Raw genomic sequence first — 12,913 nt, 5'->3', positions numbered from 1 at the left:
AACATGGTAAAAACCCCACACGCACTTTGTGCAGTGTGGAAATTCCCGGGATTTTCTTCACTGGGGTGTGGACTGCAACACAAAGTTTGGATTTGAAAGTAGACCAGCTCAGACTATGCAGGAAAAGAAAATCATGCAACTACATCTACAACTTCAGTATGAGGCTGCTCTCAGCATAGCTGCTAGATTCAGTGATGTTTGAATTAAAGACAGAACAACTTTTATCTTGTTATATTTATATTTATCTTGTTATACTTTCTTAAATAAATCGTGTAAAATATGCTGAGAAACTAAGCCTAACCAGACTAAACACTAAAAATCTACCAATCCTCAGCTAGTCAAGACACTGATAGCCTCAAGGTGACCTCTATATATTTAAAGGCAACAAGTTTTAAGAGCTAATTTTGGAACAACTGGTAATTTGTATCAAAATTGCAGCCAGGGATTTTTTAGTATTTATAAACCTTTTTTTCTCTGAAGACCAGCAGAGGGAGACAGGTTCTGTTTTACTCTGCAAGAAAACTGAAGATTGTATTACTTCAAAAATGACACCTTCTGAAAATTCACTATAATTTCCTATCTTAGGCTTGTAATGCCTTTTCTTGGTTATTTTGAACTCTATTATTAACACTCACTTTTCTTTTTTTTAGTGCTTATCCAAGGTTAAAAGGCTATTGCTTGCATCTGAAGGTGTTTAGCCAACAGCATGTTCCCATTAATACTTCCCCATGGATTTCTCTCAGGGAGAAAAGGGATATCAGTGTTAGTAATGACTGAAAGAAAAATTAGGCTGTGGCTTTGTTTTTGATATTTCACTGTCATGCAACAGCTTGCACGTGTTTGCAGCATGTCTAAAGTCTGCACATTGCTCTCAAAATCTAAACAATAGCTTCAGCTGGCTTTACATATGAGTCCCATATTTAAAGACTAAATATAAAAAGAAAGTTCTGTTCTAAAGTAAAAGCCACAAAAACAACTCCTGGTGGTTTCAAGTGCAAGTAAAATGTTCTCTTGGGTTCATTTCTTAGGACCCAGGTCTTGCTTCAGGAAATGGGAATTTAGGCATTACAAGCCAAAATATTACTACAGATCTTGGCACAGAAGCTTAGGTATGTCTCATATGGTTTAGGCAATATTCTCTACAAAATGACATAACAGGGCATACATTTGAAAAAATTAATAAAATATTTTTCATTTTTTACCCATAGTTCTGCAGATAGGTCTAGAAGATCTACTAGAACAGGGACCTGAACAGAAATAACTTTACACATCACTAATTGTTTTACTGCAAATAGTTTTTTATAGTTGTGGGTGGGATTTTTTTTTTAATTTTTATAAATTCTCTTTTGCAGATGGTTTACTTGCTCAGAGAAGAAACTCTAAGAAATGCTTTTTGGATAGAATGTGTTCTAAACACTATGCACGACTGCTATGATTTTAAATAAATCTTAAAAAAAATGAAATTTCTGAATATTCTTAAAATAGAGTGGAAGCAGAAGAGTTAGAAGATGCATCCAAGTGTGTCAGTGCTGCAGTGTACTCAGGAGGTACTGTGGGAGAGTTTTTAGTCTGTCATTTGCTGTGCTGAGGGCTATTACTGTAAGGAAGGTGCCAGAAAAACCTGTGTGAGAAACTGTGGGCAACAGGATGTGAGCCTGGAAATAGCAATCATTCCTGGGGCAAAGATAATTGAGGTAATTGGGAAGCCTGCTAGTATTTAAAATCCCAATCACAACCAGTCATGCTTAATCAGACACCCAAAGGCAGAGGATGATAAAACTGCATATTGAGTACTCACCTGAATTATCCCATATCAAGAAGTTCAACAAACCAACCAGCACTACCAGTAGGAGTCCTACACAGGACAGAGATTTCCACAGGCTAAGAAAGGGGTTATAAGGTCTTCTCCCAGCTGCCCATGTTCCTGTAGCTCCATGAAAGATCAAAGCCCTTCCCAACAAAATCTGGTTTTTCCTTTCTGGTACAAAATAATTGTATGAACTCCTTGTAGCTACCTCATATTCCTCAGTAAGAAAAACCTTAACAGTTCTTTAAGCATTGCAAGCCCATGGAAACATTATAGTATTAAAAAAGTATTGAATCATTCCTTATGTTATGCTTTTACACATAGTGTATATGGTAAAATGAAATTATCCTGTCGAGTACATTCACTGACCAAGTCTAAATATGTTGTGGCTCTGGCTCTTAATCCTGGTATTTTGGTACACAATTTTTTGTAGTTTTCATAGGGGAAGTTAAGTACACAGTGTGTTCCCTGGAGGACATTTGTAAAACCAGTTTTCAGGTTAAGGGTCAATGATCCAAATTCTGGAAGGAGCAAAATTATTTTTAAATGCCTTAAATCCTTGCCAATATTCTCTAGTTGCTAAATAGGCATCTTCTACTTAGGGATGACAGTTATGTAACAGTGGAGCACTGGCACATTATTCAAAGGGATTTATTGCTTTCCTCTGCTGCTTGCATTCATGAGTAGAAAGACACCCATGCTTGAGGGACTAAACTGGAGAGAGCTTTAAAGAAAATGATCTGAGTTTGGTGGAAAACTTTTCAGATAGGATTGCTGTGGTGAGCCCCCAGAAAAAGGAACCAAATAACATCAGAGGCCAACAACATTAATACATGTCACAACTCACTGAACAACTTACCACAGAGTTTGTGTGCGTGGGAAGGAGAAAAAGCAGTGTGTGGTCATGGGTGCACAGCTCACTGAGAAACTTCAAGGGAGGGGGGACAGCTCATGGACTTACCACAGAGCTCTGGCCTTGTTACAAACCCCATCTTTGTGGATACACCATCCAACAGAACAATTCCACCAAGTGTAGCAGCAACCCCATCTGGATTGAGCTGGTACAGCCAAGTGTGGGTGTGCAGAGCACACTGGGAATGGCCCTTCCGATCTTCTAGGGTGCCAGAGAAATCACCTGTCAGATCATCTTGGGCTCCACAGTCATCCTCCTGCAATGAAGCAGTGACACAGCAGGCCGTGGAGAAATCCAGCCCTTTCCTAAGAACACAGGCAGTACTGAAGCATTTGGAAATATTAATGTTAAGAAGATGACTTATTTTCCAAACATAAATGCAGTGTTAAGCCTTAAATATGAATGGCCCTTTGCTTAAGCTATATACTGAAGAGTAGCTGGAGGATGTGTAAGAGGATATGGATCAGGAATGACACCACAGTATTGGCTAATTCTGCCTATGAGACCATACCTTCAAACTAAAACCTTCAAGCTGAAAGAGAGTAGGTTTAGATAGGTATCAGGCAAAAATTCTTTACTGTGAGGGTGGTGAGGTACTGGCACAGGCTGCCCAGAGAAGCTGTGGATATATTCAAGGAAACATTCAAGGCCAGGTGGGATAGAGCTCTGAACAGCCTGGTCTAATGGAAGGTGTCTCTACCCATTACAGGGGGTTGGTGTTAGATGATTTTTAAGGTCCATTCCAACCCAAACCATTCTATGATTCTATGGTACCTAGTTTGCCACAGTGAAGCAAATATTCAAGATTATGTGTGTGTGTGGTGAAAGTATAGATTGGTCTAACAACTCTTAGAAGCCTTTAAATCAAATCAGTTTTAGCTACCTTGTTTTAACTAAATCCCAGGCCTTTCAGAAAAAACAAAAATTAAACTGTGTATATGTCACCTGCAAATGTTACTTCTACTAGAATACTGCATAGTCTTTTGGGAGAGCAGAAATTCATTATCCAAGCCAGGAATCACATCACCAAGCACATCTTGGTTTTGTGTTTAAATCAATGGAAGTTGTGCTCTTTTTTCACTGAAAGAATAGAATAAAAAGAACAAAACTATCTTTGCCTTATTCCATAAAACCAGTGGAACACTTGCAGTGTTTTGGCACCCCCAAAGGTACCTGGCTTATACTTAACCCATGGAAGCTACACATTAAAATACCACACTCATGAAAAGTAACATCCTCCAGCTATTTATTCATTCTCTGTTAGCAAGGGCATCCTGTCCTCCTTAGTCTCACATCATTAAAAACAAGTCCAACTCCTGGTCATTAGGTTATGATATATAAAATGCTCCCCTCCCATGTAATATTAAAAACTTTTAAAAATCCACAAGGTTTAAGCCAGAATTTTTCTAAAACCTGGTAGTCTTTGTGAGATTTAAACCTGAATAAAGATTAACTACATTCTCCTGAAGCAGCAGAGAATGCACTGATCATCCCTGACCTCTCTCTAAGGTTGAGAGATACTGTAACTGCTTGTTCTAAGGACAGACAGAAGTACACTTCTTTCAACTCTGAAAATACATTAAACATTCTCAGCCTTTTAGAGAATTCCCTGGATATTTCTGAGGGTGCACACAGCTTTCACTAAAGGGGGAAAAACTACAGATTGAAAACAGATGGGGTTATTTTTTTTTTAATAAATTGATTGCTATCACAAATCCTACAATTTGAAACAATCTGGCTAAAAATCCTATTCTCAATTGTACCACTTCTACATCCTTATTTTCTCTCATATCACAGTTTCATAAGCTCTGCAGCCACTGCACAGTTTTCTGAGAAAAAGGACAGATAGGCTGACAGCTGTGGAGAGCTTACACTGAAAGCATTTAAAGAATCCTTCTTTAATCTGATTTTGGTGGAAATTAAGCTTTACTCATGTTCTATTTGCACTGAAATTAACAGGGTTGATCTCAAGGATGACTAAAACATCCCTGGGAGGGAGGGAGGGAGGGAGGGAAGGAAGGAAGGAGGGAGGGAAGGAAGGAGGGAAGGAGGGAAGGAGGGAAGGAAGGAAGGAAGGAAGGAAGGAAGGAAGGAAGGAAGGAAGGAAGGAAGGAAGGAAGGAAGGAAGGAAGGAAGGAAGGAAGGAAGGAAGGAAGGAAGGAAGGAAGGAAGGAAGGAAGGAAGGAAGGAAGGAAGGAAGGAAGGAAGGAAGGAAGGAAGGAAGGAAGGAAGGAAGGAAGGAAGGGTTTTTGTGACAGTGTGTATCACAATACAATTTGTTGAGATTACATCCCTGAATAAAGGGGATTTTCAGCCACTGAAAATCAGGCCACATGGTGGATGTGGTTAAGACCAGAACTGGAGTATCCAGCTTACCACAGGCTTTACCATAACTATGAGATTGTTGCCAGAAAGTCCCTTTTAACACTAAGTTACTTTAGAAATACTAATAATATTTTAATTTCTTTTCAGATATCAAAACTCAGAGAATTCACTAACCTTTTGGAGTTCGTGAATAACACTTTTCCACTGCTGCCCTTTCCTCCTTTTGTTAAAAAAGTGTATAGGTTAAGGAAACTCAAATAAGCCTGATAGATTATGTCACTTTATACAGTTTCAGTGACCCAGCCCAAGGTGTTTAGGGTGAAAACAGACTGAGACCCTAGAACTCATCAGAAACCACAAATTTAAAATTTAAGAACAAATATTGTGTTACACTCTCAGCTAAGTGCACACATGGAGATTAGAGAGGACTAACAGAGCATGACTGGCACCTTTGCAAACACAGGACTCCAAAGATAAATACATTGCCTACTAATGGCAAAAGGCAGACAGATGTGATGACAGAGGTAAAGCTTCTATTGAAAGCTTTTTTTTTTTTAACCCATGTTTAAACTGGATATCCCTCTGTGATCATTAGCACCGGAAATGAATGTTTCAGACTGTTGTAGTAAGGGAGGATTTAAAAGAATCTGACACTGCTATCTTCACTTGCCTTGAAAAGTCTGAAATCATTAAATAACTTGACTGGTATCTACTACTCTCCCATAGTGGTACACAAATTAGAATATTTTGACACAAGACATCAGTTCAAATTTGAGTCCTGTGAGGGACCCAGTGCCTGCAGTCATTAATGTGAAGGGAGTTTTGCCTTGACCAGATGATAAAACCTTAAGACTCTGAATTTCTGAGAAAAATTTGTGCAGTAATTTCAGTGGGTAAAGTTCCTTAAAAGCTTAGAAAATTGTATCAATTTTAAAATAGCATGGGAATAACATGTTTCCATCTAAAACAATCCATTCAGCATGCAGACCACAGGATTTGTTGGGTAGGCTGGGGAAGAATGACTCTTCAGGAGGACTTGCAGGGTGTGCCTGTATTCCTTTGGACAAGAAGTTTTGGGAAGAGGCTTACATGGAGAGATGAAAAGGGACTGTTGTGAGACAGGCCTTCCAGCTCCCTTGTAATGAGACAACTGAGCCTGCCCTATTTCTAAAATGCAATGATACACCTGTAGCCTGTAGAGTCTGATAACACTTTTACAACAGGGAACAATTGCAGAGCACTTTTGGATAGCCTGATAAAAGCTTTTACTTCATATATTACACTTTTATTGGAGGAGGATATAAATTATGGAAGGATGTGGGAACGAGGCCAGGAGATGACATCAGCAAAGAAAATAAGGTCCAGAAGAACTGTTAGGAACAGAAGAATAAAGAACAGAAGAACTGTTGTTGTCCTGATCTATTTTATAACTCAGTCTGTCCCTCATTTCCATCTCCACTATGTTCCATGACTGCAAACACTGCAGCAAATCCCATAAAGAAAAGGCAGCATTAGCTACCTTTAATCCAACATCAACACCACAAAAGTAGGCAGCAAGTGGCTAACCAGGTCTAGGAAGTTCTTAGCTGCTGGTTCACAGGGCAGTTCTCTCACTGCCAAGTTGTATCAACAAGTTGAAATTTGACTGGCTTTTATTTCCAGTATTGTTGTTGCTCCACAATCTGGAAGAATTCCTCTGCTTCACAATCTATGGAACACTTGGCTTAGTATTTCCCTGTTTCACAGAACAAGTATGAACACTAACCAGTATAAAATATTTAATACTAAAACAGCCTTTTAGAAAGACTGTGTGAATAATTATAATGTGATGGTCATTTAGCTGCACAATTGATTTGATGCTGGGCTTCCAAAAGTATTTCAAAGGTATTACTTTGTCTTTCATATACTATTTCATTCCTGCTTCTGCAAAAACATATTCTTGAGAATAATTAGTCATAAGTTTATGTGGCAATCTTGGTCTTCTTCCTCCACAAGGTTTTCTGTTCCCTTTGCTTCAAACTGTCCTTTTCCTGTTTCCCCTCCACCGACCCATGGCATGAATTGATCAGGTCAACCAAATAACTTTTCATCCAAATTAGATACTTTTAGTAAAATAACTAGTTAAGTACAAAAGCAAGTGTCTACATAGAGTCCATCTTTTGAAATAAAACTCAAGCTGTGCAACAAAATGTTTTCCTGATCCGAGATACTCCAGGATACATAATTTCTTTTGAAAGAGTTTGCATGATGATTTATTTCCATTCCTCTGCAGCACAGAGAAGCCTGTGTTTCCACTTTCTAGACACACAGCTGTGCAGAGACAAGAAAATTACAACATTGCTCTTTCAAATATTCTCACCCAGCCTTATTTTTTATGAATACTTTAGGACATAAGGAAAAATAATTGCAATGCTGCAATAAACATATATGAATTAACAAAGAATAAAGCTCAGTGGTTGATAAAGTACAAAGGGTGACAGAAGCAGAGTAAAACAACTTTTAATCTGCTTTTATGTTCAACTAGGGTTTATGTATGTCAATGCAAACCTTGCAAATTCCCCTCTGGCACATCGTTTGTAGAAATCTCCCTTTAACATTTCATCAAAGAAAGGAAAAGTTGGGATGATGTCCCTTTCTGTAACAAAGTTGCTGCTTGCCACAGATTATTTACACATCTTGTTCTTAATACTACTTCTGAAGAGAAAGTGTTTCATGTCTGAGATAGACTAAATGTTTCCTGATGGCCAGGGTCCAAAACAACACAGGATGAAGCAGAGCTTACTACCATATCCTCCCATTCTTGTAACATTCAAATTTCCTCAGCAAGTTTTTCAGAAATAAGATAATGTTAGGGTCCAACAGGGACACCAACAATACTTTTTACTAAATACTACTCTTTTTTTCAGTGTGAGAAACAAATCCATATCCAGTCAATAACTCATTGTTCCAGTGAGCACACAGATATATTTTGGGTGTTTCGTTTTCAATTTCCAAAACTGTCAATATTGTCAGCTCTGGTCTACAGATGTCCACAAACATGCATGTTTCATTTCACATGAAACATGCACAATGGGACGAAACAGTGCACATAAGGGCTTCATGCTGGGGACAGTCTAGAAAGGCTGGGAAATGGCTTCCAGACCAAAATACTCTTACTAGCCTCTGACTCAAAGTTTCAGTCTTCAGCGCTTCATTCCCCATGGAAGCACAGCAGGGGAAAATGGCTCAGACAGGGAGGGGACTGGGGAGTGAGAGCCACTTTTCCTCAAACAGCTCTGAGGGGCAGAAAATGAAAGGCCATGAATCCTGGCCTGAATCCTCCATTTTCTTATTTTACAGAGGGTGTATGTTTAAAAACCCAAAGGGAAAGGCAGACTTTTGGCTTGTACAATTCATGACAACATAAGGCAATGGCAGTTTTCATCCACAGTGCTTTAAGAGCAGAACTGTACCTTTCACAACACACATAGCAAAGGGAAAAGTGTGCCCTGAACTTTAATCTCTTAAAGATACATCAGATTCTACCTCATCTTTCCTCACAAAGCAGTTAATAAGCTTATACTTTAACTCTGATTCGCAATACAGTCCAAAAGGGGGGATAACCCTTCACAGAGCAGAAGAGAGTTGAGAAATTTCAACAGGCAATACCAAGGAAAGACAGGCACCATGTTCAGCATGTGCCACTGAATCTAACACAGGATTTCATTGTTCTTTTCTTGTTATGACAAATAGTGACCATTTCTCTTTTCTTCCAGCATACCACTCTTCATAGGAATAGACCTGCATGTCATACTCACCATACACAATGATGCACAATGGATTTATGCTGCAATGTAACAACTCCTTTCATGACATTTTGTTATTTTCCTAGCAATTCCATTATTTCTAGCACTTGCTATTTTGATCTCCACTAAGCATTGCACTAACGATACCACAGAACCTTCTTATTCCACATCCAAAACCTGAGCAAAAAGAGGAATAGATTAAAAAAGCCAAGGCTGCCTTTTCCTCAAGGCAAATCAGTTTACATTACTCACATATCATTTACTGCTTCACCACCCAGCTACTGAATATCATGAGATACTCTGCAGAGATGGAGCAAAATGCTTTATTTCTGTGTTGTTTCTCTAAGTAATTCCTTAATTCTAAGTCATCAGCAAACTTTCTCACATCATTTTGTACCCTGTCACAGACACATTTTATGAAAAATCCTTTCCTTCGGATTTTTTCTCCTGAGAAGATAAGAGGCCTCAGAAACAAAATGTAAGCAATGATTATCTGCTGCTGTGATTGGTCCATGTTGGTTGTTTCTGATTAATGGCCAATCACAGTCAGCTGGCTCAGACTCTCTGAGAGCAACAAGCTTTTGTTATCATTCCATTCTCCTTTCCTTTGCTTGCTAGCCTTCTGATGAAATCCTTTCTTCTATTCTTTTAGTATAGTTTTAATATAATATATATCATAAAGTAATAAATCAGCCTTCTAAAACATGGAGTCAGATCCTCATCTCTTCCCTCTTCCTGGGACCCCTGTGAACACCACCACAGTGCCCCCTCTGGGAATTTTATTATAACACTGAAGCACAGAGGCCAGGTATAAATTCCTAGGAAATACCACTGCTGACTCCCCCTGCCATTAGTCCAAGATTTATAAAAAATAATAGTAAATAAACTCACCCAAACCCCTAAACATCACAAGAATAAGCCCCTCATGCTGACTGCCCCTTTTGCCCACCAATAACTGGGTGATAATCGCATGCTTATAGATATGACTAGAAAGAAGCTGGTATAATTTTAAAAGACAGATTTGTTAAAAATTACTACCACAATCTGGTAAATATCTGGTGGACGCTTAGCCTCTGCCAAATATTCAGATGCTACTTATTTGCTTTGTGATGTGAGGGGCGTTTATAAACTGTAGATAAGTTGAAAAAAAAGAGAAATAAAATATAGATAGACTTGCATGTGAAATCAAATAAAAACTGCATCAGGAATCAAGTGCTACATTCTCCTGTAATGAGACCCTTCTATTACTTCTTGTTGCATATGAGATTTGTGTGATACACATGCACTGGGTGTCTGCTACCACAAGCCTTTTTGTTCTACTTCTAAAATTGTTTCCATGACTGGAAATGAGAAGCCAAAAAATTGTTGTGATACACTTCCTGCTGTGGTTGCACAGGAAGTGTGTCTCTTACTTCTTGTTTTTCTTGCTGTTTGTTATCTCATTTTCAATGCACCCTCTCTTCAGTTAAAAGTACCAAAATTGATCAGAACAACTTGGATGTCTTACCTCCTTCTTACCCAAGGCATCACTCCTCTTCTGCCTTCTTTTTGTGACTTTTCCATGTGGCTTCGAGTCTGAAATTATCCTTGTGTCCTGTGACAGTATTAATAGTTTTCTACACCTTCAGAACAGTTCTCCCTCAACTTTTTATTTCCAAATATATTGAGGGTCCTACCTCAGTTCTAACTCTAACTTCCCTCTTATTTTGGAGGGAACATCATGCCTGTTTCTCTGAACACGTGTCCTTCTGTGTTTCTGAAGCAAATTTTTCAGGCATGATTTGCTCTGGCAAAGCCAGGTTTGGCCATCACCAATCACCTTCTTATTTTCCATGTGCCTTAGCATAAATTTAAGAATTCCCATTGACAGAGGGGTCATTGACACAGCCCCAGAAAGCTGGGGATGCTCCTACCCAGAGGTTTTCCACCCTTCAGTTAAAGGAGTTTCCAGCCTGACATGAAAAAACCATGTAAGTATTTGGAGAGAGAAAAATAGGTAGCACAAATAACTAGGCTGTGGTACTTAGCAGCTTGTGATTGAGAGAGGGAAAAAAAAAAAACCCTGAAACAGTCAAAGCTATGATGGAAATCTTCTCCAGTCCAAGCAGCAGGCTTGACAACAGCATGGGGCCTGTGAGAGGAAGACAGAAATTATCATCTTCCAGCTGTTGTCTATTTGTTTCTAAAGCTACAAAATCATCGAATAAAAAAACCCCCAAACCTTTACACATTCTTTCAAATCCAAATTGATCCTCACCCAGCTTAAAACAAATATCCCTAGTCCTATGACTAATTGCAGTTGCATAAAGTCCCTCTCCCACCTTTCCTGTAGGCCCTTTAGGTACTGGAAAGTAGTGTAAGATCTCCATGGAGCCTTCTCTTCTCCAGGCTGAGCAATCCCAGCCATTTCAGAGGAGACAGCTAGCTGGGAAACAGCTGCAGCTCCAGGGAAACCAACTCACAGCTGCCCTGATCCTCACCACACCCACCCTCTGCCTGGACATGAACACATGTGCACCACACCAACCCTTTGCACACCTGCACTGCAGTGGCCATGTGTGCTTGCTGAAAATGACATAAATTTGCTAATCAATGTTTAATTAATTGTTTTAATCAGTCATAATCAGTATATTAACTATGAGCAGCACGCTAGTCTTAAATCACTTTTAGCCAGCACGTGACCCTGATACGCTTCATTGAACAAGGGAGAGAGTGAAGGATTGTTTAAATTGGATACAATCACAGAACCACAAAATAAGCTGAGTTGGAAGGGACCCACAAGGATCATGGAGTCAAATTCCTGGCCCTGCACAGCACCAAACCCAGGAGTCACACCATGTGCCTGAGGGCATTGTCCAAATGCTTCTTGAACTCTGCCAGGCTCAGTGCTGTGACCAGAAGAACAGAATTTATAGAACAAAATGTATAGACTACTATGCTCTGATTTCTGCAAAACAGATTTTTTGCAGAAATCAGAGCATAAAGAAAATCTAACAAAGACTCAGCATACGTGCGTTGGGAAGCCCCTAATGGAGGAAAAATATACTAAAAATATGGATTAATTAGCATGAGCAGTGAGAAATCAATACCCACTAGAGGACAGAATACTAATGAAGGATTTGTGCTGCTGAGCACAAGGCCCATTGCACAGGAGTCTCATTCTCCAGTCCATGCCACACCCACCAGGATACCGTGGGGCGCTGTGTCACGGGCCTCGCTAAAGTCACGGGAAATGGCTCTCACTGCGCTTCCCTTGTCCCACGGGGACACTCCCCTCCCCCAGGCACGGCTCATGCCGGTCCCACCACAGCTTGTCCTCGCACATGATGTCACCTCGTCCTTCTGTGCCTCCAAGGCACCTTCTGGCAGCGTCTGAGAAGGGCAGGCTCTCCCTGGAACCTTGCGGGAAGGCTCCGGTGCAGGTGCTGCCTCTGGCTCTTCTTGCAAAGCAGGAAGGGGTAAACAGGAGGCCACAAAACCAGAGAGAAACTTTGTTCTTCATACGAGCAGAGTGTGAGGGCACACTCGGTGTGTTGTTGAGGGGACCCCACAGCATGAGGAGGCTCCTGAGGGACAGTCCCTGTGCCCAAGGGACAAACCTTCCATGCAAGCAGTGTGACAGCAAGCCCCAGGAGAGGGGCCTCAGCCCCCACCGGCCTCCCCCTGCTCCCACACCTGGGCACAAATCAGAAAAGAACGCTAAGTCACCACAAAGCTCTGTTTCTACAGTGAACTGCAGTGTAGGAAAACAGGTTTCTAGTCTGGAGCAGTACATCTGTGAGAGAAAGGGAAAGCTCCAGGTAGTGCCAGCCCTATTGCTTCAACAGCTTTGTGACCACAGATGTCACCACAGTCAGCTTACATCCCCATTTTATTCTCACCTGCAGAAGCTGCAGTTTCAACCACCACTTTGCCCTCATTACAATTAACCCTCAACCCCGTGGCAGTTTTGAGTTTCTTCCCTTGGCTGAGCAAATCCCTCAATAATTTACCTCTAATTTGTATAAAATATTCCAATAGCTTCTTAAAAAAAAAACAAGCCAAACCTTACCTTGTACATATTTATCTTGTAAATTATAATAA

Source organism: Melospiza georgiana, chromosome 6, assembly GCF_028018845.1.
Source record: "Melospiza georgiana isolate bMelGeo1 chromosome 6, bMelGeo1.pri, whole genome shotgun sequence".
In the NCBI taxonomy this organism is placed as follows: Eukaryota; Metazoa; Chordata; class Aves; order Passeriformes; family Passerellidae; genus Melospiza; species Melospiza georgiana.
Note: the sequence above shows the minus strand (reverse complement) of the source record.